The following is a 24,222-nucleotide window of genomic DNA, read 5'->3' as shown; positions in this document are numbered from 1 at the left end:
TGGGACACGTTCCCAGTTGAAGCCGTCATCACACATTTGAACAGCTCTACCTGGCAAAAACAAGAGTCAGCTCCTTTTTTTTGTTTCACGGGAGCTTCCAACAACACCACACACATCCAAAGAAGCAACAAGAATGTCATCCAATAGTTTCTTTATCGCATCCCCCGATACAGTGTGATATTTCTTTGAATACTACATTTGGCAACAAAAAGGTGCGATTCAGTCAGCAGCAAATTTCAATACAACACAGTTTTTAAGGTTACGCTCAATAAGACAACGTGGCTCATTTAAAGTACTTCACAGTGGCCTGAAGTTGGAGACAGTTTGGTTGGAGTGGAATAGTCAAAAATAAGGTCCTAACTCCTATTCCTTGACCTTTGGAGAAAAGGTCACAGGGTTAAGGAAAGGCGATAGGAGAACTCAAAAGGATTTAGGAAAAGTCGGCCGCGGTGCTCAGAGAATCCGACCGGACTTTCACTACCGGTAAGCTACGTCATTATAACGCGGCCGCTGATGATTGACAGCTGATGACGTGCATGTCCGCTGGAAAAACAACAATAATGGACTACAAAAAACGCGTCGTCCACTTCTCCACATGTTGGTTTTATCAACAGCTGGTTCACTGACCGGCTTCAGGTCCAGCAGCTCCTCCTTCCTGTTTGACCGTTTGCTGTATTTACGTTTCATTTGTGGTTTTAGTTTCGTTTTTTGTCAAATTTGTAACATGATTGAAATAAATAAAACATACCATTCAATAATTATCACCGTCCACACACATTTATCATCACTATTCCAATTACTATATGTCTGCATGAAAGAAATTTTAATAATAAATGCACATATCGTGTGTTTTCATGAACTTTAAATGTTGCTCTTGCAAAGAATTGTGGGTCGGCGTGATCTCCTTTCCTTCCGTATAGGAAGGTCTGTTGCATCCTATGCAAAAGGAGCTCTGAAAGGAAGCATTGGAGCTCCTTTCCTTTGCATTTAGAGGATTCAAACGGCTCTTATCATGGCGGCCACTTGTTTCCTTCAGGGTCACTTCTTCAGTTAGTTAGTTAGTTCAGTTACCGTAATCCCCGTATCTGCCGCCATGGCGGCTTTGCGGCCGTCGTTTCTTTACGGATCACACAAACTGTCTGAAATGAGCCAAGGAGGAGCTCGTCAGTGCGAGACTTGTGATCTTAAAGAGCGAGGCGTCGTTCTAATGCGTGAAACACACGTGCAGAAACAGCCTCCCAGTAGAAGCTCACTGTTTATGTCATCTTTAAGGCGGTTTAGTCCCCCAAACGCTCACAGCATTAACGTGTGCGTCTGTGTGACAACATCAACCAGTAGTTTACCGGTTCAAGAGAAGGTGGCGTTCAGCCTTCCAAGTGGAGATCGCATCATTAAAAAGGAAGAAACATCCGTCGCACACGAGAGGAGAAAAGATTAGAGGGGATTTAAAGTACATCTGTTCATTTGGGTGCAGGTAGCCTGTGTGTTTGAAGTGTAGTTCATCCAGCGGGCACTGGGAGAAATCATACACTGCAACATGCTTTTAATGATCTTCACTTCCAGCTGCATCATTGGCTAACATTAGCAGCGAGTGCCACCCCCATTAGAAGCTTATTATTTTCTCCAAAGCGTTTTGGCGCTCGAGCAACAGATAATGAAGAAGCGGCACTAAAAGGGGGAGCTGGTCCAACGGCAGTTGTTTTTTGGGGGGGTTTTTTGGCCTGATTAGATGTATGAGGGGAACTTCTGGAGTTTGCTCACCTTTTTCTGTGGCACCATTATGGCGTGGCATTGTTCTGGTTTGGAGCGCCACACATACGAGTGGGCACGGGGACAAAGAAAGCCCTCCCACTGCAGAATTAGTTTCAAAGGGCTTTTGTTAGGAGTGCGAGTGAGAGCGCGTGTTGGTGCGCGCCCGCATACAGTACGAGTACATAACATACACGCGCGAGAAAACAGCAACTCAAACAGGGATGCACTGACAAGCCACTGTCATGTTTACAATAGCACCTCTCCAGGTTTTTCTGTGATGGAAAAAAAAGATGCTTCGGCACTCCCAGCCTTTGTTTAGCTGGGGAATCTATCCTCCACCATCAACAACAACACACTCAGAACACAAGAGGCTCTGCTCCGAAAACACGGATCAATATAGTGTAAAAAAAAAACAACCTTTGGTTTTATGGTAAATGCTTAGAAACAGGCAGTAACTTTTCTTATGATGCATGTTATATTAAAGCGTTATCTATTATCAGTAGAATGAAGTGAAGTGGTTCCATTGGCAGTTCAAGGCAAGCTAATTGTATGCTAGTTTTCCAGCAAAGTCTATCATCATTGTGGAGTCTCCTGGGGAGCCTTCCTATTCCTGGGCTATTAAAACACTGGGGTTTAATTACCTGACATTATGGAAATGCATACCTGAGGGGGGCGCTTCATTTACTCCACACCTAATCAGAGATTGGAGATGCGCTTGCTAATCAGTCTGACACAACTCTCCCGTGTGTGTGTGTGTGTGTGTGTGTGTGTGTGTGTGTGTGTGTGTGTGTGTGTGTGTGTGTGTGTGTGTGTGTGTGTGTAAGGTGGTATTGAATGGGGTTGAGATGTTAGATGCTTTCTAACCACATGTGACTTGGTGTGATCACGGCGATAGCCCACTGGGAGATGAAGAGCGTTCGACAGCCATCTCATCTCGACGGCGGTGGTTTGATAAATATGGAAGTAAGGAGGGGTGAAAAAAAAAACACCAAAAACGCTGCTTTATGCCTTTTCATTTTCCCCCCGTCTGCCTGCATCCTCTCCCTTTAACGATCAGAATGTCGTGAAACGTGTTTTGGCAGTATATCTTAAAAGCACACTGTGCCGCTTTCTGCACACAAAATGTCTGTAACCTACAGAGTCAGTGAGCTCAGCCCACAGCGATGCATATCAAGGGAGACATTAAAATCCCAAAGCGGTCGGGGACTTGCTTTGACAATCCGTCTTCAAGCATGAGACAAATAAGAAACAGCTGGGAGAGGAGCTAACCTCCTGCAGCACCCAGAGCGACCCTGCACTCACAGCGGCTAAAGGCTACGAGCCGGTGCCTTATTCAGAACCACTAGCCTGAGAAGTGCTTCAATTATCCTGAGTGAAAATCAAAACAGAAATCCATATTTGGCCACATCCACCCCCATAATGCATATTTTATAGAGTGCGTATTAATTATGAACTAGCTCTCCTTGCTGCTTGTGCCTGCCCTAGGCCCAGTCTGGCTATCTTGTGGTGGATCAACACATTTCTGCCTTCAGGGAAGCAGAAAGAGAAGCAACAATTAGTATTATCAGAAGACCATTATCGGTTCCTTCCACAGCGGGGCCGGGCACGTACGTAGGGAGTCGTCCCTTTTAAATGTATGTTTAATGGGTTTTTGACTTTGCCATCCTCCCTTCAGTGTCCGCCCGCGTGCTTCCCCTTGAGAATTTCATGAATCAATTCATCAATTTTTTTTTCCTTCAAGGACAGAACTCACCACATCTCCCTGCATTGCCTCATGTGGCCTGTGTCTTGGCCAAAATGATGTGCTTGAACAAGCAGCCAATGGCCAACGAGCACGTACGCTCTGCATGAGGGATTTTATTAGTATAGCCACCCCAAAATTATTTAACCCCTATATAATGGTGTTTTTAGAACCTTCTGCTAGTTTTTATTGGCCTAAAGTGAAGTGAAAACACAAATAAGCCTTTGGGAACTCCATCATGATCCTTAATTTGCTTCAGCTGTGATGCAGATGGAAACCCCGCCCATGAAGGTGTTCAAGGTGAGTTGTAAGAATAAGGAGCTTCCACAAAAACCAGAGAGAGGAATTTATTGCACTGCACCTAAAGTGCATTGGATATAAAAAGTTAACATCCCAGGAGACACCATTGGGAACATTATATGGAAGTTTATGGCACAGCTGCAAACCTGGTTGTGGCAGAAAGCCAAACGTTTCATCAAGAGCCCTCAGCAACACAGAAAAAAAAAATGTGTTACTGCAAAATGCCTAAGATGACCTGATGAAGTGCTTCAGTGGCAACTATAAGACGAGCGCTGAATAAACAAGGACTTTATGGCCGGATTCCAAGACTCACTCCCCTCTTCACCACAAGGAACATCAGAGGTCAACTGGAATATGTCTGGAGCAATTTGGATAAGACCGCGGAGTTTTGAGAGATAGTTCTCTGGACTGATGCATCTAAACTGGATCTGTCAGAAAGGCTGGACCAGAAGAATACCATCCCCACGGTCAAGCATGGAGGTGGGTCACTGATGATGTGGGGATGTTTTTCTGCTGCAGGACCTGGCAATGTTCTGGATTCCCAGAAGTACCGGGACATTTAAAAATCCTTGAACCTTGGTGATTATTGACCCCAAGTCAACTGAAGCTTGGTCAAGAAATAGATTCCTGAATGTCCTGGATCGGCTTTCTCAGTCACCGAATTTGAATCCTAGTGAAAATCTTTGCTGGGCCGATTTAAAGAAGGCGGTTGCAGCTTCTTCCCCCTCCTAAAGAGAGGTGGAAGAAGCTTGTCAGCACTTACCGAAAACGCTTATTGGAAGTTATAAACGCTGAAGGATGCTCCGCTAAGTACTAAGGCTGGGGGTTGAATAATAATGCACATTTGTGAAGAAAAGTTACATTTTTCATTTGGACTCAGTCAATTTAATGATCTCAAAATAATTCAAATATGTATTAATACATATTTTAACTGTTTAACTTAATTCCAGATTCCCAGGTTGTTGTGAATACGATAAATATGTGCCTTCTTGACTTTACTCGTTCTAATTCAGCACGCTCAATTGGCCGAAACTCCACTGACAAGGGCGGACTAGAGCAAACGGTGCAGGGCACGCCGTAAACAACAAGGACCACAGATGCTCAATGACGGCCCCCGAAATAGGCCAACGCTATATCAGGGTCCTAAAACAACTAAAAGAATCCCATCGCATTAGATACACCAGTGATCCTTGAGCTTTAGCGTTTTAGCGGAGCCTGAATATTTATTGTAGTAGTTAAGCCGAGCCTTGAGGATTTGCACGGGCCCAGTTAATGAAAAAAGAGTGAGGCCAAAAGGTAGTCTGGGACTTGGAGTTTGTCAGGAGCGCTGCTGAGAGTCGTCCCAGCAGTAACCACAACATGGGTCATAAATCTCAGTGGAAGGGCTTCCCAGGCTGCCTGGAGATGGCAGGTCATTAGGAACTGCTCGTCCACGGCATTAGGGCCGGCCCATCAAACATACGCCTGAACTGTCACTGTGGAAGGACCCACTTCCTGTCTGCCCTTTCACCTCTTAACCCTCCCAGCAACCTCATTTATCCCCTCAGCCAATGACAAAAGCATGGTGGGTGTGTATTTTCACAGCGAGGAAAATATTGATAACAGAAGCGCAGCCAGTGAGCACACAGTTGCACACAGTTTATGGATCCGGGCAGTGTGTCAGGAGAGCCGGCACAGACACAAACACAGTGAAAAAGGAATGGTGACACCACCCTCTTGTCTCAGTGTGTTCATATATTTGCAGAGCGTTCATAAAAATGGCTTATGTGCACTTGAGTGCGTGACTCCTGTGTGTGCAGAGGGCAGCGAGGCATGGATCTGGGGGTTGTGTGTTCGGTGTTGTCAGCAGAGCCCTAGATCATGCAGTTAAATGGGAAATGCTAGTGCATAACCACAGAAAAAGCTCAAGGCAGTAAACAGATTCACTGTCTACCTTCTGGTCTCCGCCACCTTAAGTGAACCCTTTAAAACGCTGCATCATACTGCACTCTTCTTATCCGCTCACACGCTCCTCAATAAGCTCAGAGGTTAATGGTGGAGTCGGCTGCAACTCTGGGAGGGAAAAAAGGTGGTGGTGGTGGTGGTGGTGGGGGTGCAGAAAACTAATAAAAAAGTTTTATGGATCAGGTTTGCCTGCTCTGTTGCGAGATAGATGAGTCCCCAAAAAAAATCTCAGCGCAATTTTTCAAAGCGACCGCGGAGGCCACTGCGGTGTGATGCTACCTGCCTAGATCTAAGGATTTTCAATAAATATATCCCAGTCAAATTAACTGTTAGAGACCATCTTTGTGAAGTTCAAAAGATTTCAATATCATTCACCGCTGCTTTTGAAGCTTACCTGTTCACCAAGAAGATTCTGATTTTAGCAAATGCAATGCCAAACACACACGGTGTGCAGGTATATATAAAAAAAACACAAAGTAAGGTCATTAGAGCTGCTCTTTGTCACATCTTTTTGTTCTCCGTTCTCTCTCTTCCGCTTTAATTAAAAATCATATTCACAGTTAATTTGACGGGCACAAATTAGCATCCACAACACAATGAGCTGCAAATGGAAGGCTGGAAATAACGAAGGAAATACTTCAGAGGAACAAAAAAGTCGATGATTTGTCGACTCGGTTGACACTTAGATGGTCATTAGACATTCCTCTTCGTGGCGTTGTGATGTTTAACGTGTCAGCGCTGAACGTCGACGTTCAAAGAGTCAGTGGAGTGAATTCTTTTTGAGTGGAATAATGTGCTGCTCCACACACGGACACTTTTCCACTCCGCCAGCTTTCCTAACAAGAGCTGCCACTGAGCCTCCACACACACACACACACACACACACACACAGACACACACACACACGGACAACGACTCAAAGGGAAATATTCAGACTAGGATTTAATATCTAGAGCAACCCGTGTCACGCTTGTGGAGCTCTGCGTTAAACTGAGGCATTCAAAGCTTTAATGATTTTGCTATTTTTTCTCCCCCCTCCTCTAGTAGCTGCCCAAATTCGCACAAATAGAAATAAAACTTAAACGAGACACAAGTTGTGGGCTGAGAGGGAGAGAAGAGGCAACAGTGGTATTTCCTATTTGTGGCACATCAAAAATGCATGCTTCACCACACACGCTGCCTCGTCTGATGATACTGTGCTTTTTTTTGTTCTTTATAGCTTCTAGTGGTCCCTGGGGAGCCAGACTGAGCCAGACTAACTTGTGGTGGAGGTGGCAAGATCCCAACAGCACACACACACACACACACACACACACACACACACACACACACACACACACACACACACACACACAGGCTCATATTTCAGTCAAAATCATGCAACTGTGGCTGAAACAAGTACAGTGCACAAGGTCCTACTCCACACACAAGAGTGTGAAAATGACGTGTCAAAGTACTAAAGCACTTTACTGAAACCACATGCCATGGACTCGACTGACGCTTCGGGTTTCATCAGTGAGGGGAATGTTAAAAATAATAAAGATACACAAGAGAAATATTAATATGAAGCCTAAGGCACACAAGTTTAAATCTCAATGTCTACAGATTTAAAGGTCAAAGGGAAGGGGTGCAGTCAAAAAAAATTCTTTATATCAGGGCATATATATGATTTTTGCTATAACTCTTTTACTTTAGGGTGACTTTTGTAATGAAAAGTAGCCTTTTGGTTAATTCTGGTGCATTTACAATAATGCTCATTGTGTCCCTGTTAAAATAAACCACTAAGCGCCACATTTGGTCTCTGCAGCTAATCTTTAAAACAGCATCACCACGTTTGCATGTTTTGGCCCCCCAGCTAGTTACTGTTATCACTAGGGGTGAGTAAAAATATTGATACAGCAATATATCGCGATACTTTGCCGCCCAATACAATCTTTATCTTAAAAAAAAAAAAAAAAAAAAAAAGATTCATGCTTAGACCTTCGATCCATATCATCTGATGTACATATACAGGTACTTGTGTTTTCATCTTTATTTATATCGCAATATCGTGACACGTATCGTATCGTGACCAAACTATCGTGATACGCATCGTATCCTGAGGTTCTTGCCAATACTCCCTCCTTGTTATCACACATCGTGGACAACCCTGTTTGGGTTTAATTCATCGTTTTAAACTACAAACGCTTCGCTTTAGAATAACTTTCCTGTCGTGTCTCCCCTTCTGCTGCGAAACAACAAGCAGATTAAATTGAATTTAAAGCACGCTGCCAGCTTTATGTGCCCCCGTCTTCCACACCACCTTACAGTAAGTTACAGGCGGTTCTTTCCCCCGCTGTAAAATTTAAGGAGCACAATGTTGCAGAGTTGCAGACCTTGTTTGCACATTCATTGGGTTGTTATATTAAGTTGATTTGGTGCCGGTAACACCATCAAGCGGGTCTCATTCCTCATGCGTATTGATACTCTGTCGGCGCTCAGCACAAACAAAATTTCCATTAACTCAGACGAAGGGGCTGAACTTTTTGCTGCTCTGTAGTATTTTCAGTTCAAGCTATTAAAAAGCTCATCTGACTCGAGCGTGAGGCCTATTGCTGTGGGATTCCATGGTTACCTTCACACGGCGGTGCACGTCACGTGGTGCCACGCCGATGTGGATCCGCTGCTGCGACGTGAACTCTATTTTAGGTTGGATTTATTTTTGAAATGCTCATTACAATATGAGGGCGACCATAGGTTGCCTCTTATTCATATTCTTAGCGGTACTTGTCATATACTGTCGTTGGCTGAAATGATGATGTTTTTGCAGCTTCTTTGTAGAACTATAGCAGTGGTGTTATGATGTCTGAATGCATCAATGTGACAACAGGGTGGTGTCACAGTGATTAATCCCTTTCCTCCGCAGGCTTGTCACCTTCATAACAAAGCAACAATACCAGATGCCAAAGCCAGCCCACACGTCTATTGTTATAATTACCTGACCTTCAAATCCACATTAATGAGCCCAGGATGATCCCATTCTCTTTCATCATTTGGCTTCCGAGCCCTCCTTTTATCTAACAAGGTCACCTTTCACAACACCGCTTCTCCCTGAAATACACATCCTCCTCATAAATATACATCTACCTGCATCTGCTCAACCTCCCCCCCCCAAATCCTACCAACGCAGCTCGGAGAAATTACAAGAAAATAAAGCTGTAGGTGGGCTCTGCAAAGTGATTTTTTTTTGCTGAAACAGACACCGAGGGAGAGAGAGTCAATGCCACCAAAGTTCGAGACAGAAAACAACTATCTAACGATTGAAGTGTTACTTAATTGTTTTCCCACACCAAAGACGCAGCCTATTAACATGAAAGAGAAAGACTCACCGCGAGGGCACCGAAGGCACAGTGGAAGGGGGCAGCGGCGGGAGCAGGGTTCATTAAGATGAAGTTGTTTCGATCCGTTCCCACTATTTTAATCACAAATGCGATGTGGTGGTCGGCCAAACAATGAAAAGGTGTCTGTGGTCTGTGAGAAAACCACGAGCACAATGTCGGAAAAACAACACATTCAGTGATGCATTTGCTCTCTTCTACTGGAGCCGCACTTTACAGTGTGACCATACTGGGAATAAGGTGGTATTAATAAAAGGAAGACACCTTAAAACATAAACATTAAATAATATCTAGTAGTTAGAGGTGTAACGATTCATGCAATGCATCAATGAATCGATTGTCAGTCCTATAGATTCAACTAAATAGATCTACTAAAATAAATAAATAGAATGAATCATTTTGGCTTCACCAATAATGTGTTTAATCGTATGAAACGTGATTCTTAATTATGATTGTTTTAATACGTTTAAGACACTCTCTCCCCCTGCCAGCATGTAATCTATTGAAAAATGTAAAAAAAAAAAAAAATCAGCATTACATTTTTGTATTTAGCATAAAATATTATGCAGGACTACTTTTTTATAGAATAAATATGTTAAATAAGTAATTCTGTGGTCTGTTTAGAATACAGATAGTCTCACTCACATTATAGCATGTTTATTTCATGGATATAGAATTTTGGTTACAAGTTACTGAATGGAATCGTGGTTTACAGAATCGAATTGAATCGTTACGACAACAAAATTGTCCTTGAATCGAGTCGCTGTGAAGCCAAAGATTCACACCCCTACTAGTAGTGATAGAAAACTCCCACAAACATCCACATAAATACTTTATTTAAAGGAGTAATGTATGAGATTGGGAGCATTTCTACTGCCTCTCAATGGCTCAAAACCAGCAGCTTGCAGCTACTAGTGCTAACAGTGCTAACAGTGCTGAGGGAGCTAACGGCTGCTAATCTTACACGACGTGGTCGATTAACTTAATCTAGAGATAACATGCAGACTTACATACAACAAACATTGCTGCTCTATTAACGCTCTGAATTCTGTATATTGCACCTTTAATGTGCACAAATTAAACCAGTTAATGACACGTGTAAACATTCATAGTGGCATATTCCCACCAATTTATGTCTCGACATCGCAGAGCACCTCATTGCACACGGGGCCTCAGGCGACGCTACGGAGCGCTATCAACGAGAAAACGTTCACGGCCGTATGTACGCGCAGATGACTAATGCGTACTGAAAAAAATAATACGCATGTACACACAGCGAGATAGTAAGTTTGAAGAGGCTCCGTCATTTTCTGCTCGAGATGAAATAGGTTATCTGCAAACTTCACAGGGGCGGCTGGATCCGCGGCGCTCTGCCGGGATTTGGGCCAGCAGCTGCATATTATGGATTTATCCAGTCCCATTTCTGGATTTATCAGCCCAGCGTTAATGCAGCCTCTTCCTTTACTGGCAATCAAGCCTGTTGGTATGGTAAAGACCCGCATGGCTCCTCAGGGCCTTCACAGTCCACTACCCCCAGCTAGGTACCCGCCAGGCAGCCAGACAGTTCCCCTCACTATATCCAAAATAACATGGCTGAGATTCCTCCGCACGGAAGAGCCAGGGCAGCATTAAATTGGTAGATTCTCAGCTACTGGAGTGTGGCGTCTGAATCTCTTACTTACATATCACTGCTTTCTCTTTACGGAAACTAGAAAATGAGCGGCCTTGCCCTCGACAGCCAGGCCACGATGTACATACACTCAAGACTTGGACTCCATATACCTTAAGTGCAGAACATTGCATTAAGGAAGAGTGCATTGTCTTTTTTAAACACTAAATGTATTTTAACTTCCCTTACTTCCTTTCGCAAAATGCACTTAAGAGAATCCATCGCTCGCGGCGTCTATTTGATCACCGCGGTGTAAGTGTTGAGGTGATGTGTGAAGTGATCCTCGCCTCCAAAAGTACTTTATGTCACAGCGTCTCCCTCGATGCCCAACTGCAATCAGGCTGGAGCAACTCAATCAGAAGTTCAGGAGCGATACGCCATATTATTCATGATACAAAAAAAACGTAACGTTTCCACGAAAGTGTGACTATTTTAAATTATGCAACAGGGAACTGGCTATATGCTGAATTACAGTGGATATGGTATCAGACCCACATTCCTCTTGCCTCGATACACTTGTAGAAACGCCTGCTGGAGTCTAAATGAAGACTCGTCAGCTGGGTTCACTGAAGTACACGATGAAAGCTCTTCCAAAAAAGATAAACCAAACCCTTCCTGGTCTCATAAATAATCATACCTGTATTAACATCAATGGCGACTTGTAACGGTTTGATCATAATGGGAGGTATTTACTTTGAGACGATTTATTTATTTCCCACACTTTGTAATGGAAATTCTTTGTAAAAAGCCATTTTACACCTCAAAGATAATGTCTTCCAGCTCATCTCCCAATCAGGCCGCATCTCGGAGAGAAGAGAGCTGCAACAACACTTGGATGCAAATAGAGGATCTTAAGGTTATTACTTTCCTGCCCCTTATAATCATAGCTCCAAAAACGGACCCGCCCTGTTATCTCACCGGTGGATATTGTTCATTTTATACCTCTAATAGGAAAATATGCCTGCTTTTTGAACAATCTGGGATTAGCTTGGACACAGAAATGTCGTGGTCTGCAACAATATTAGTGTAATAGTGTTTTTGTACTGCCTTTGGATCACACAATGTTCACTTCGCCGCATCTTCAAACAAGCATGCTGTTGTTTTTTCCTTTTCCTCACAAACACATTCACACAGAAAGTCGACAGATAATTTCCTGCTCTCTCGTATCTGCAGCCTTTTTGTTCAAACTAAAGAGAAAAAAAAATAAAGGCAGCACGTTTCGACTGCTTATTCGAGGAGGCTTAAAAAGGGAAACAGTAAAAACAGTGCTGACACTGGGAGAATTATATCAGATAGGCAGAGTGTTCTCCTCTTAGCAGTGTCACAGACTAAATCCCAGCTTAAATACAGTGAATTGGCAAGACGGAGGGTTGAATATTGAATCTTTTGTCGTGTTTCTTCCACAGTGTCGCCGGGTCTCCAGCACTGTGGTTTCTTTGTGTTCTCCTTTGCTCTATTTGCTTGTGTCAGCCCATCAGTCTGCTCACATCAACTTTACAGTCCTGCACCTCCTGTTTTTAGGTCGTCCTCGACTAACTTTTAATGATATTTAACCGGGAGACACAGTTTGGCTTAATATAACCTCTCAAATTCATCACAGGATATTAGCCACACAATAATGTCTCCCCGAATCCACATTTACGAGAAAAAAATGAAATCACCCAGCACTCGTCTGACTCCTCAATCACCAGTGTTGCCGTGAAAACGATGTGCTGTGACAAGGAAATGACTATTAACACATCATTTTCACTGGAGGAGACCAGCCCTTCGATAAACATTGCATTTTCGGCTTCAGAGCATAATGCCTGTATCCCTTTTTGTGTCACAGAGTGTTCCCTCTTCTGCAACGGCAGAATGGGACACATAATCAACCACATCAAGCTAAATAATTGACAGGCGCGTTTTGCAGGCTGAGAGACTGGAATAGTTATCTTGGGGATACTTATCTAGGAGAATAGATTGACAATGGCTCTATCTCTCAAAAACGATATCGCCGTCCTCCTGCTGAACTTTGCGGCACTGCTTAATTGCAGCCGTTAATTGGCTTTATTATACCAGCGCCATAACCATCTTATGTTGGGTTGCAAGACGAGATGTTTCTCCCGCCGACGTACCGATGAAAATGTGCATCATCTATTGTGTGGGGAATAAATGAAGCGGCGTCAGTGTGCTGTTTGACAGCTACCAGCTTTCCCATCAGGAAATGAGGGTGCCAGTGCAGACAGATGACAGGAGGGGGTTTTTTTCTCATAAAAAGGTGCAGTACAGGACTCCAAAGTGCCCTTTTCAAATAGCACTCAACAGTTCACCTCTAATGCTAGGAGGTGAGCAGCCCGAGGTGTCTGGGTAATAACGGGAAGCGAACCCGCACGGTGGTTCGAGCCAAACCAGGCTGGTTTTACACAGGACTGTCAGCTTTAGTGTTCCTGTGTTAGAGCCTCTACAATGGGAGGCGGGGCCATGAACAGATAGCTGCTTCACTCCGACAGCTCCAAAACCTCAATCACACACAAAGTCACGCCAGCATACTAGTTACATTGTGACGGGCCTGTCACTTCTGGAGAGCCAATTTATGTGGCGTTTACACGTGCTGAAGAAAATGAAGGCTTTTTTTTTTTTTTTTTTTTTAGGCACACAAACCGAGACTCGCTGTGAGGCTGAAGTAGAAGAAAACACGGGCGGAGGCACCCCTTGAAGATTTATTTAACTCTGGAAGCTTTGTAAGTCCTATTCCTCGCACTTTGTGCAATATAAGTGAAAACCAGCATGAATAACCCCACATTAACACTCCATTTTAATGGCCTTCATATCTTGAGGACGGAGATCCCAGCGTAAAATAATATGAACCCACCCACACCTTCACATTATTAATAAAAATCTCCAGCAGGTGGGAGCCTGGGAATGAAGAAAAACCTGACAAAGAAAAAAAAAGCAACAGAAAGGATGCAATGAAATTCAGCATAAAATCAAAGAAGAAATGATAACGTTAAAGCTGAGAAAAGGAGTGCAGGACTTTTGTATTTCAGATTGGAGGCTGAAAATGGAAGGAGAGGAGAGTGACATGGGATTAATTCTTGTCTTTTGCAGAGAATAAAATACACCCTGCAAAGTCTTTTGCTGTCCGACAAGGAAAGGAAAGACACATCATTTTGTTATCCAATGTAAAACACCAAACTTACTTTAATACTTGTGAAAAAGGCAGTGACATCTACAGGCAGGTAAAAGCAGCTTTGAGATGGAATCTGCAGGATACGATTAGGGAATCTGGTTTATACAGGTATGGTCATTAATCCAAGATCTCACAGTAACTGCACCCATCTCCCAGAATCCAATATGGCTGCAGAAGCAGTTTGATCCCCCGTGTTGTCCGTCACTAAGACAACTGCTCTGAATGCTGTCAAAGAGGACATTTGTTGCAGTGGCGACTTAATAAGTCGAGTCCCTGCAAAGAAAATGTGTCCAAAGAACAATGCCAAAGGGCAGGCAGACCTCACATGTAACAACACCCTGCACAAGTCAAACAGACCTTTTTTTCCCGGTAGCCAGTCCGATAATACCTATAGTTACGCAGGCGGGAGGAAGAAGGACTCAGCAGTAACCTTGCATCCCAAGGACACATCATTTGAAATGCATTGGTTGCCTCAGCGCTGTGATACATCCTTTTCCCCAGAATTAACCTCAGCTAGTCTTTGCTGTCACCGGCCAATCAGGCTGTATGAGTAGGGACAGGTCCCGAGTCGCGACAAACAAACACAGAGCACTCCTCGCTCCGCCTTTTTACCAGCTCATAGGTCGAGAGGGAAAACATGACAAATTGCTTGAAAGATCTCACGGGTCAGGCAGCCGCAATGCTTGACGAATACAATCTAATTTGTTTGGGAAGGAGGGGGGGGAGAAAAATAATCTTTTTTTGGAAACGTGAAGGATGGAAATGTCTCCGTGACCTCTATTAGGAGGCTGAGATCTATCTGTATTCCAAGGTTACCTCGTGGTTCGGTCGGCGAGCCAAAAGGGCCTCGCTGTCTGTGTCTGCAAATAGTAAATGTGAGTGCATTGTGGAGAGGAGAGACAACTGCAGCCACAGATGGCTAAAAGCATACATGATTAAAATGCAATTCAGTTAGCGGGGCGAGATGGATGGACGACCCAAATGGAATTGGCAGCTGCACAGGTAGACTCGGACTGAACCGCCGTACATCAGTGGGTTGGTCTCGTCAGTTAAACATCTGCAAAAGTCCACGATTAGATCCACCACGATATGTTAACAAACTGATAAGTTTACTGATTGCACCGAATTTGTTCAATCTGTTTTTTAATTAAACGCCAGCGACGGAGAGCATCTCTTTACAGCATAATAACCGTCACGCTGCGAAAATTCTGATTTGGCATTAGATTAGCCTCTTTGAGCTTTCTCCCCAAATACACTAAAAGAATGTGACACAGTCTGCATAAAAAAAAAGGCACCACTTCAAAGCGACGGGGACTTTGTGATCATTAACGGGAGTTCTAATTACTGAGGAGCCACCAGTAAAAGGACCAGCGCTCCGCTCTCTCCGAGTGTTCATCATTTATGAAGCTGGACTCCAGTTTCAACCCCTCCAAAGCGTTTAATTGGCTTATCTCTCCTTCCACAGAAAACACAGACACAAACTTCAGAGCCGTCCAGGGGAACGCTGTCTGACAAACACACCCACACAAGTTTGTCACACGGCAAAGTCACATGTTTCCACTAATCAGCGTGACGGGATATTTGATGTTTTATAGGGGTTTTTGATTTGAAATAACCTAATTTAGAATCTTAATTAGACCCACATGATTTAGAGATATTAATGAAAAAGGTTTGAAATGCATTCTTCATTTAATTCCCACCACAAGCCTATATATATTCTGGGTCTCGACCATGTTCCTGTGCTGCTACAGGAAAGTTGATGAAATAAACCCTTCATTGGGGGGGGGCAAACAAGCTTTATGTTTAGCTGCTGCAGGAACTGCTTGTTCAATCTTATTTATGAGGAATACGGAGGGGAAGTGGACGCCTCCTGCCCCCCCCCCCCGGTTGCCGCAGTGTGCGAAAGAGGATGTGGTTTAATCTTCACTTCCATCTTTAATGAGATCTGATGCAGGATGAGGGAGCGTTGCTAAAAACACAATGCAAGCCCCACCCCCGCTCCACACGCAATCGATGCCCCCTTGATAAAGTGATATACGCAAAACCATAAGGACGGTAGCAAATTATGTTTTGTGGTTAGCTGCGTTGGTCCCTCAGACAAAGCTGAGGAAAGTGGAGGGAGGGAGACTCCCAAAAAAAAAAAGAACCAGAAACTCAAGAAGTGCAGGATTAACCTCTGCAGGCACCCTGTGCTTAAATGAGATGGATCAGTCCAAACCCACCGCTCCCTCTGGGCAGCGTTATGTGACTGTTCGCCATGTGGAGGAGAGATAAGACACAGTCTTGATTGATAGGATTTGATATCCGGGCATGTTTTCCTTTATTGTATTTTTGTGAGTCGGAACATTCACTCTGCGACCTCAGTGGATATATGGTATGTTCTAGTTCTAGTCCCTCCCAGAAGCCTTTGAGGTAGAGAAACATACTCTTCCAGCTCTGTGGCCGGCTCGGAGAGCACCGATACCCTGTCAATACCTCCCTTTACCCCCCTTCCCCCACTCTGCTCAAAGAGAGGGAGCATTCATTCTTCAATTTGGCCCTAATCAAGTTTAAATCGAGTTAACAGCTGCATGTCAATCTTTTTCGTCGAACTCCGGTTGCAGATATGTAATCTGCGGCGGTCTCCGGGGCATTTTTAACTCATGCACAAATACGGGGATTGTCTCCTGCAGATATATAACGTGTCACCGCCGGCCAGACAACGGGTATTGGTTACAGGCACGCCGTCTAGACATGCAGCGTACGACCTTTTGAGAAAAATGATACGCATTTATGTATTTTTTCTTTCGGGATGACACATTGCAACAGAAATATGGAAAGGAAATAAAGGATTGATTCGGAACAGTTTTTAAAACAAACACACTCTATTCTCCTTTTTCCCAGCCAACACACATAAGGATCTAATAGACAAGCCGCTCGCTGCAAAACTCTCCCGTACAGTTTCTCGCACGCTAATAGCTCGGCTGCTCCGTGAGGGCCGGCGCTCCGTATGGGAGGCTTATTAGGCAGGAGGCTATGTCGGAGCTAGCAGCCCGGAGAAGAAGAGAAATAAAAAGGGAGGGGCCCTGGGTGTCTCCTGCTCGACTAATGTAATCTATGATCTCTCCCATCCCAATTAAAAGACGAAATGGCCTCAGAACAGCTGTAAAGGGAGGCCTCACAGGAATGCACTAACCGCTGTTAATGTCAGAAGTCTCATTTAAAGAGCAGCATCTGTTTTTGGGCTCCACGCGAGGCCTCGTGCCTCGGAGCCCGCTAACTGCACACACAAGCCGGCCCATCTGGAGCGTCGTAGCACCCGGGCCCCGGACTCGCACGACCGACGGGGAAACTCGTATTGTTTTAGTTCAGGAGGCGCCGTAGACTTTAAATGTCTGTTCAACTCGGAGGGTCAATGAGACCCATTCATTAGCTCACGTTTTATTGATAGTTTCTCATCGGGATGTATGCGACGTAGCGAGTATCTGGCTGAAAATGTGAAAGCTTAACTCTAAAACCACAGGGGTTGCAAAAGGCTCAGCAGACATCAATATCTGCTCAACATCAAAATATTGAATCAAAGTGCATTTATTCAGCAGCGATGATAAACAAAGCTGCATTCAAACTCAATTTCATCGTCCGAAAGGCTGATTCAATTCGACTGTGACAGTATTTTTGAGAGCTTTGGCCGGTAAGAACATGTGACGGTAAATCTGTAATGAATTGATTATCAAAAATAACGATACGGCAATATATCACGATACAATATAGATTTTTCAACTCCAAAGATCAATTTAAAAAGAAAAAAAAAAGGTTCATGTTTAGACGTGTTGTGAATGCAGTACTTTATCCTTTTTCAATATTTATTCCAGTGAATTTCATGGGAATTAATAAAATGGAGAGGCTGTTCTGAATGAAATAGTTTTGACTCAATTTGTCCTCTGATCAATTTCATCTGATGTACATATACAGGTACTTGTGTTTTCATCTTTATTTATATCGCAATATCGTGATATCGTGATACGTATTGTGACCAAAGTATCGTGATACGTATCGTATCGTGAGGTTCTTGCCAATACTCGTCCCTAGGAGCTGGAGTTGTAAAAAGAATGCCACCTCTGGTCGACATACTTTGTTTGAAAGTTAAATGTGTGTATGTTTGTGTGTGATTCCTGGAGCTGTTGAAGTGAACTCGTCGGTCGCTTTCCCTTAGGATCTGACTCCGGCCGGTCCGACAGAAACACTCCCATTCCTTCTAACTCAAGGAACGAGGAAACGGTAGCGGCAGGAAATGGGCTGCATGCACAGTAAAAAACAAAATGACAGTTATTTGTTTAGGAAGACAGCGGAAGGATGTTTACTTCAGCAGATCTGATCAGATAATTCCCTAGTTCAGTGGCCTGCGACAGGAAGTACGCCCATGCACGTTCATCACTCCTGTCTAAACACAGATCACGTCAAATCTCGATAAGGTCATTTTCTCATCGAGCATCCAGCAACGTTGAGCGAAGATCTTGCTTTTTAATCTTAATACATGAGTAAACTGCTATTATAGAAGATTTTATGCCTGTAATGCCTTCCTACTATATGTAGGAAGGCATTACAATTATTTTTCCCATGCACTTTGTTTCCAATATGTTATTGAGAGGCTTGATAGAGTTGCTGATCAATATCAATGACAAATGCATGCTTTGCCCGCTTGCAGAGCTTATTGGCTTTTTAAAACTCACTTTCCCAACCCTTAGTCTGTTTTGGCACAAACGCTCCCTACAAATTGTATTTTTTGGAGACACTACCAATTCCCTACGTACCTCCCAAAAACTCCTTCCCATAAACACATCCAGCCACTCTTTGAGTGAGTGCAGTGATACGAGTTAGTGCTGCCGGCGTCCCAAAAAGGGGGGAGGGAGAGATGAATCTTTTAGGGTTTTTGAAATACCCTCAACTTTGTGTCATCTGCCTCTCTGACTTGACCGGCATTACTTGGCAAATAGACTTAATCTCTATCAGAAACAGGTTTCATGCTGAATCCCATGCTGTAGGAATAGTAACAGCAGACCATTTCATTCCGCCTCATTTTAGGTGGCAGGAGTGAAAAATGTGTTTTACTGTGTTATGGTTTCAGAATGATGAAGACAATTAGATGCAGTGTGATGTCGGCTCTACAGGGTGATTTTTTTATCTTTGGCAACCGTCATGTTGTTTTCCCCCAATGATAAAAAAAAAAAGCAAATGACACAGCAATAATAGGATTGCAGTATTTTGGATTGTGATTCCTGTTTATTAGAATCTCCTTGGTTCGGTTCTCTAATCAGCTAAAATACTAATCTCTATTCTTTGTGCTAATTAAAACCCACTTTAAAACTACTGATAATCTTAATCCAAACTAGTGTATTCTCATGGGTAAAATGGCAGATTTGTAATGGGAAAAAATGCCTCATTATAGTCCTTAATCACCATAAGACCTCCACTAAGATGCTGAAAGGTTTACATCGTCACTCGCCACCTCCCAATGCACCATTGCTTGTAATGGGTTACCAATTTCATTGCATGTGGGTTGCATGTGTTTTTTTTCCTTCTATGATTTCCACCCTGGGCGATGGAACGGCTGTGACACCAAGAATCAGTGAATCAATAGCTCTTGAATTGTAAAGAAATCTTCTATCAGCTCCTTGAATGTGCATTGATCTAGCAAGTCTGGGTTTTTTCCACCACTACACTGTGCAGTTTGAGTTTGCTATACATGCTCCGGTGAAGATGATTAACAAATGCATGAGCCTGATTCATCACGGCTGTGCACGTGCACCAATTCATCAAAAAAACAATAGCTGAAAGCAGCTGGTCAGCGTGCACACTCAGCAGTTTCCAGGTATAGCCCAGATTAGGGGAAAGTTGTAATCAAGTTTACCGTTTGGACGATGTGTAGAAAATACAACAAAATGTTGCATTTAAAATCAATTCTGGACTCAATAAAACAAAGAATACCAAGGTTTGGTATTTCATATTGGAAGGAGGAAGAATGGACATTGTCTGAAATGTATTGTTATTGATATGCACCATGTTGTTGATAACCTCTACCTCTCCAGACTCAATACTCATCATCTCATAGCTTTCCAACATATTTGTTGGGAGGGAAATAACTTGTAGCTTGTGGTAATGCTTGCAGCTGACACCAAGTCAATAATTATGGTGTGTAGTAACACAAGAACCCGGAATACGGGGAAGATCATTATGCCTCCGCTAAACGTTCCCTCGGATTGGTAAATTGTGCTCATTAACAGGAGGTAATAAGTGAAGAAACTATTTCCATGTAAACAAGGACCACGTAGAGTTGCTATGATCACAGATGCACTCTGAGCAGCCAGATTGCTCACGCTTTACTGGCTTACAACGTGACTCCAACACATTTGGCAGAGAGCCACGGGTCACATCTATATGCTGAACGACGTAGGAACACATCTCTGCAGAGCCTTTTTACAGTCTCCAACAATCTGCAGCTCTATGCCCTCAGCAGGGCACGTATGCATTTGTTTGGGAAGAAACAAATCCTGGAACAATCACGTAATGCAGTGTTATCACGCTTTAGAAAAGGAGCATCTTGTGTGGGAACTAATGGTACTAATGGTATAGAAAAGTAGAAAGTCAATTCCAGGTCCCAGTCTGGAATGGTCATTACAAGAGAAGCTTTTTCACTTTTCTGGAGAATTCTTTGGATGACCTAGACATTTTAAATGGTTGAAACCAGGTATTATTTGTTTTTGGTTTGTGAAATGGTCACAATGGCCAATCAAAAAACTAAAGAAGTCATGCTACTTTGTTTGGTAAGGTAAGGCAAGGCAATTTTATTTGTATAGCACCTTTCAACAACAGGGCAATTCAAAGTGCTTTACATAAGACATTAAAAACCATTAAAACAAGCCAATAATAAAATAAAGTTTAAAATGTAAAAATTAGAAAAAATAAATAATAATAAAAAAAATAAAAACAAGAATATCAAGGAATAGAAAATACAGTGCAGAATAGGAAGTTCACAGACAGTATTGTTTACCGAAAGGCAGCAAACAGAAAAGTCTTCAGTCTTGATTTAAAACAGCTGAGATTTGCAGCAGAACTGCAGCTTTCTGGAAGTTGGTTCCAGATATGTGGTGCGTAAAAACTGAAGGCTGCCTCTCCATGTTTGGTTCTGACTCTGGGGACAAAGACCAGACCTGTCCCAGACCATCTGAGAGGTCTGGATGGTTCGTAGCTAAGCATATCAGAAATGTATTTTGGTCCTAAACCATACAGTGCTTTGTAAACCAACCGTAGTATTTTAAAGTCAATTCTTTGACAGACAGGAAGCCAGTGTAAAGATCTGATAACCTGGATAATATCATCCACTTTTTTGGTCTTTGTTTGTAGGTTGTAACATGTAAAGTTTAACTGGTTCGATGTGCCTTCTGTTGTCTAATTAAGGCCTTACAGGCCACCAGCGTCCATGTTTACCCTACTCCGTGGAACATTATCTCCACGTGTCATATTTCAAGTCCTACTTGACTATATTTGGCAGAATAAGCTCAATTATTTCCTCCGAGATTAATTGCCTCTGAATATTGACAAAGTGGGGCAACATCGGCGGTATTTTCGTTTTTTAGCTTGCTCCCCCTCGTCTGGCTGCATCGGGTTGCATTTTTGAAACACACACTTGCTCCAGGTCTATTTGGAGATGGAGCCGGGTTTGTTCTTGAAAGCATTGGGGGGAGAAAAAAAAATATTTTCAAATCCAGCACAGAAATTGTTTTCCATCACAAGCAGAGAAGTAAGTGAGGTGTCTGGCTTTTACTCTCAACGAGGGAACCTTAACTACTGAATCTTATTATTGGTCCTTTATGGGATTCGGTTTTTAAATTTGGAAATTAGGCCTCACCAGATTTCAAATTGAAGGCATGGTGGTTGTTTATTTCATGTCATGTCTTTATTCCAGAAAGGCAAAATGATGGTTTGGCAATAAGAAATCTCTACAGAGTTTGGAATAAACACTCCACAGCAGATGTCTTCATGCATAAGGACATATTTGTTATAGCGTTATGGCAAATTGTGGCAATGCACAATCCATCAACTTTGTTGTACCGGCAATAGTGTTGTTGTTAGAGTTATTTCTGTATGCAGATGGTTCCATTTAGATGGAAGCGATACCACGGAGCCAGCGATAAACATATCAGCTCTCGGGTAAACAGTTGCAGTCGCGTTGCGTTTCCTTCCACAGGAATGGGACGGGATGCGATGTGGCCAACTAACATGACATATTGTGCAAAACATAAGCTTTTCCACAACATTATAATAACACATCAGAATATGCTACTACCTCTTTAGATTCCCTTCATGATTAAAAAGGAATAAATATGCTGCATGCTGGATAATTCCCAGACTACTGATAATGCCACATCTCAAGCACATTTTCTTATTAAATATTCCATTGATTTTTTTTTAAAAATAAGCATCTAATGACTCAATAACTTCTGCAGTATTAATTTGATCGCATGTGTGGATAACAGCTCTGCAGTCACCCACTCGCACACTTTGTGTGTCCTTGTTTCTCAAATGATTCCGTTACATAAATAATGCTTTAGGCCAGATTGTGAATTAGTACAACAGGACATTTGTTCCACCTCCAGTATGAGCAGGGCTATTTACAGCTCCGCTCAGTGTAAGAGCACCACCTTCCCTGTGAAAGTCCTCAAAAAGACGTGAAAATGTGACATCAAAACGACTCCGAATGAAATCAAAACTATTCTCTCCGCAAAAAGAATCCACAGTGTCGACTGAGGAAAGCTCCCAGGGCAACGCAGAGGAAGGAGGAGCAAACCAAAGAATAATAGCAGCCATTAACAAATGAACAGCTACTTTGTTACATCAAATTAAAAATGTGCCAACTCTCCGTTGAAGCATTTAAGGGTATCACTTTTGCAAAGTGCCTAAAAATCTGATAACCGAATTCAAGAGAAGGAGCTCTTAAAAGTCTGAAGGAGCTTTTGTGTGTTCTGTGCTGCACTTTTCATTTCCACTCTCATTCGGAAAAAGCAACATGCTCCCTAATGACCCCGCTCCCTTGTGTAAGGGCAGAAAAGGTATTCCAAAAACACTCTGGAGGAGGAAGCCGACGTGAATGTGCCGGTTCTGGGTGGCTTAATCTCACACTAAACAGGCGAGTGTAGAAGGACACCATGCCTGGCTGCAGCTCTAATCGTCCTGAAAGAACATCTATGTGTTGCTGTTAAATCCAATTTCTATTTAGCATTAATGTCCTCCGAGAGCTGCTGCCTTTCTGCTGTAAAGAACATTATAGCCACATTGACAAACCCAGAGTTTGTGTTTTTTCTCTCTAAACATTCATATTTCCCATCAGTTTAGATTTCATGGCAATCATAATTATCACACTTTAAGTAAATGCAACACTATTCAACATAAATGGAGAAAGAAATGTACTGCATTCATGTTACCATAACACCATTTGCTCAATCTCACAAAGAGCCTATAACTAATAAAAAAAAATACAATGTCCTAATGCATTTTATTTAAAAAGCAATTTAACAATAGTGTTCATGAATCCTGCCTCATGTATTAATCCTGAATAGACCTAACTTGGTCCTCTAACGGTACGCAACATAAAGAAACAGCTCGGCCAATGGAATTCTTATTTTAAAACACACAAAAGACATCCATTTAAAAGGTTTTCATGCCTCCTTAATTGTGGTGCTGCTACAGTAGTGGATGTAGGCAATTGTGTGGGACATATGCATGGGCTGCCTCATCACCATGTTTTATGGGTCTTTGCTCAAGAGGATTAAAAACTCCTTAAGATGCTGGTATTAAGAGTTTTACAGTCCAACAGCCAAAGACTTAATGCTATTGGAGATGGTGACCGTTCCTTAAAAAAAAAAAAAAGAGCAACAGGGACTTCACAGGGGGGCTAAAGACGGGGAAGGGCTGAGCCTCGGCTAATGATGCTAAGCAAACACAAGTGTCCACGGGAGAAGAAGAGGAGTCCTGATGGCTGACTGAGCGAGAGCTGGACTGGGAAAAGGAGGATTAGACCCCCTTGATTCAGGGAAATTCAACTTTGTGGGCTGAAGTGAAGTGAAAGGAGTTAGAATAGTCACCCATGCCTGCTCCAAACCCCTGCTTTGTCTTTAGAGACAATAGGCTTAGCCACTCTGGTCCACGGCTCTCTGGTTCTGATCACAACCCATCACTAATGCACTGCCATCGCACTTAAGACAGCAATTTAACCGATTGCCATCAATTTCAGGTG

General features: G+C 43.0%; 1 protein-coding gene across 3 annotated transcripts in view; it reads right to left on the bottom strand.

Moving 5' to 3' along the window:
* The window catches only part of macrod2 (mono-ADP ribosylhydrolase 2), a 382,263-nt gene that overhangs the window by 267,988 nt on the left and 90,053 nt on the right, over nucleotides 1-24,222 (bottom strand). The window lies entirely within an intron of this gene.

The sequence above is a fragment of the Eutrigla gurnardus genome (assembly GCF_963514095.1).
Source record: "Eutrigla gurnardus genome assembly, chromosome: 11".
Classification (NCBI taxonomy): Eukaryota; Metazoa; Chordata; class Actinopteri; order Perciformes; family Triglidae; genus Eutrigla; species Eutrigla gurnardus.
Note: the sequence above shows the minus strand (reverse complement) of the source record. Positions and strands in the feature narration are given on the sequence as shown.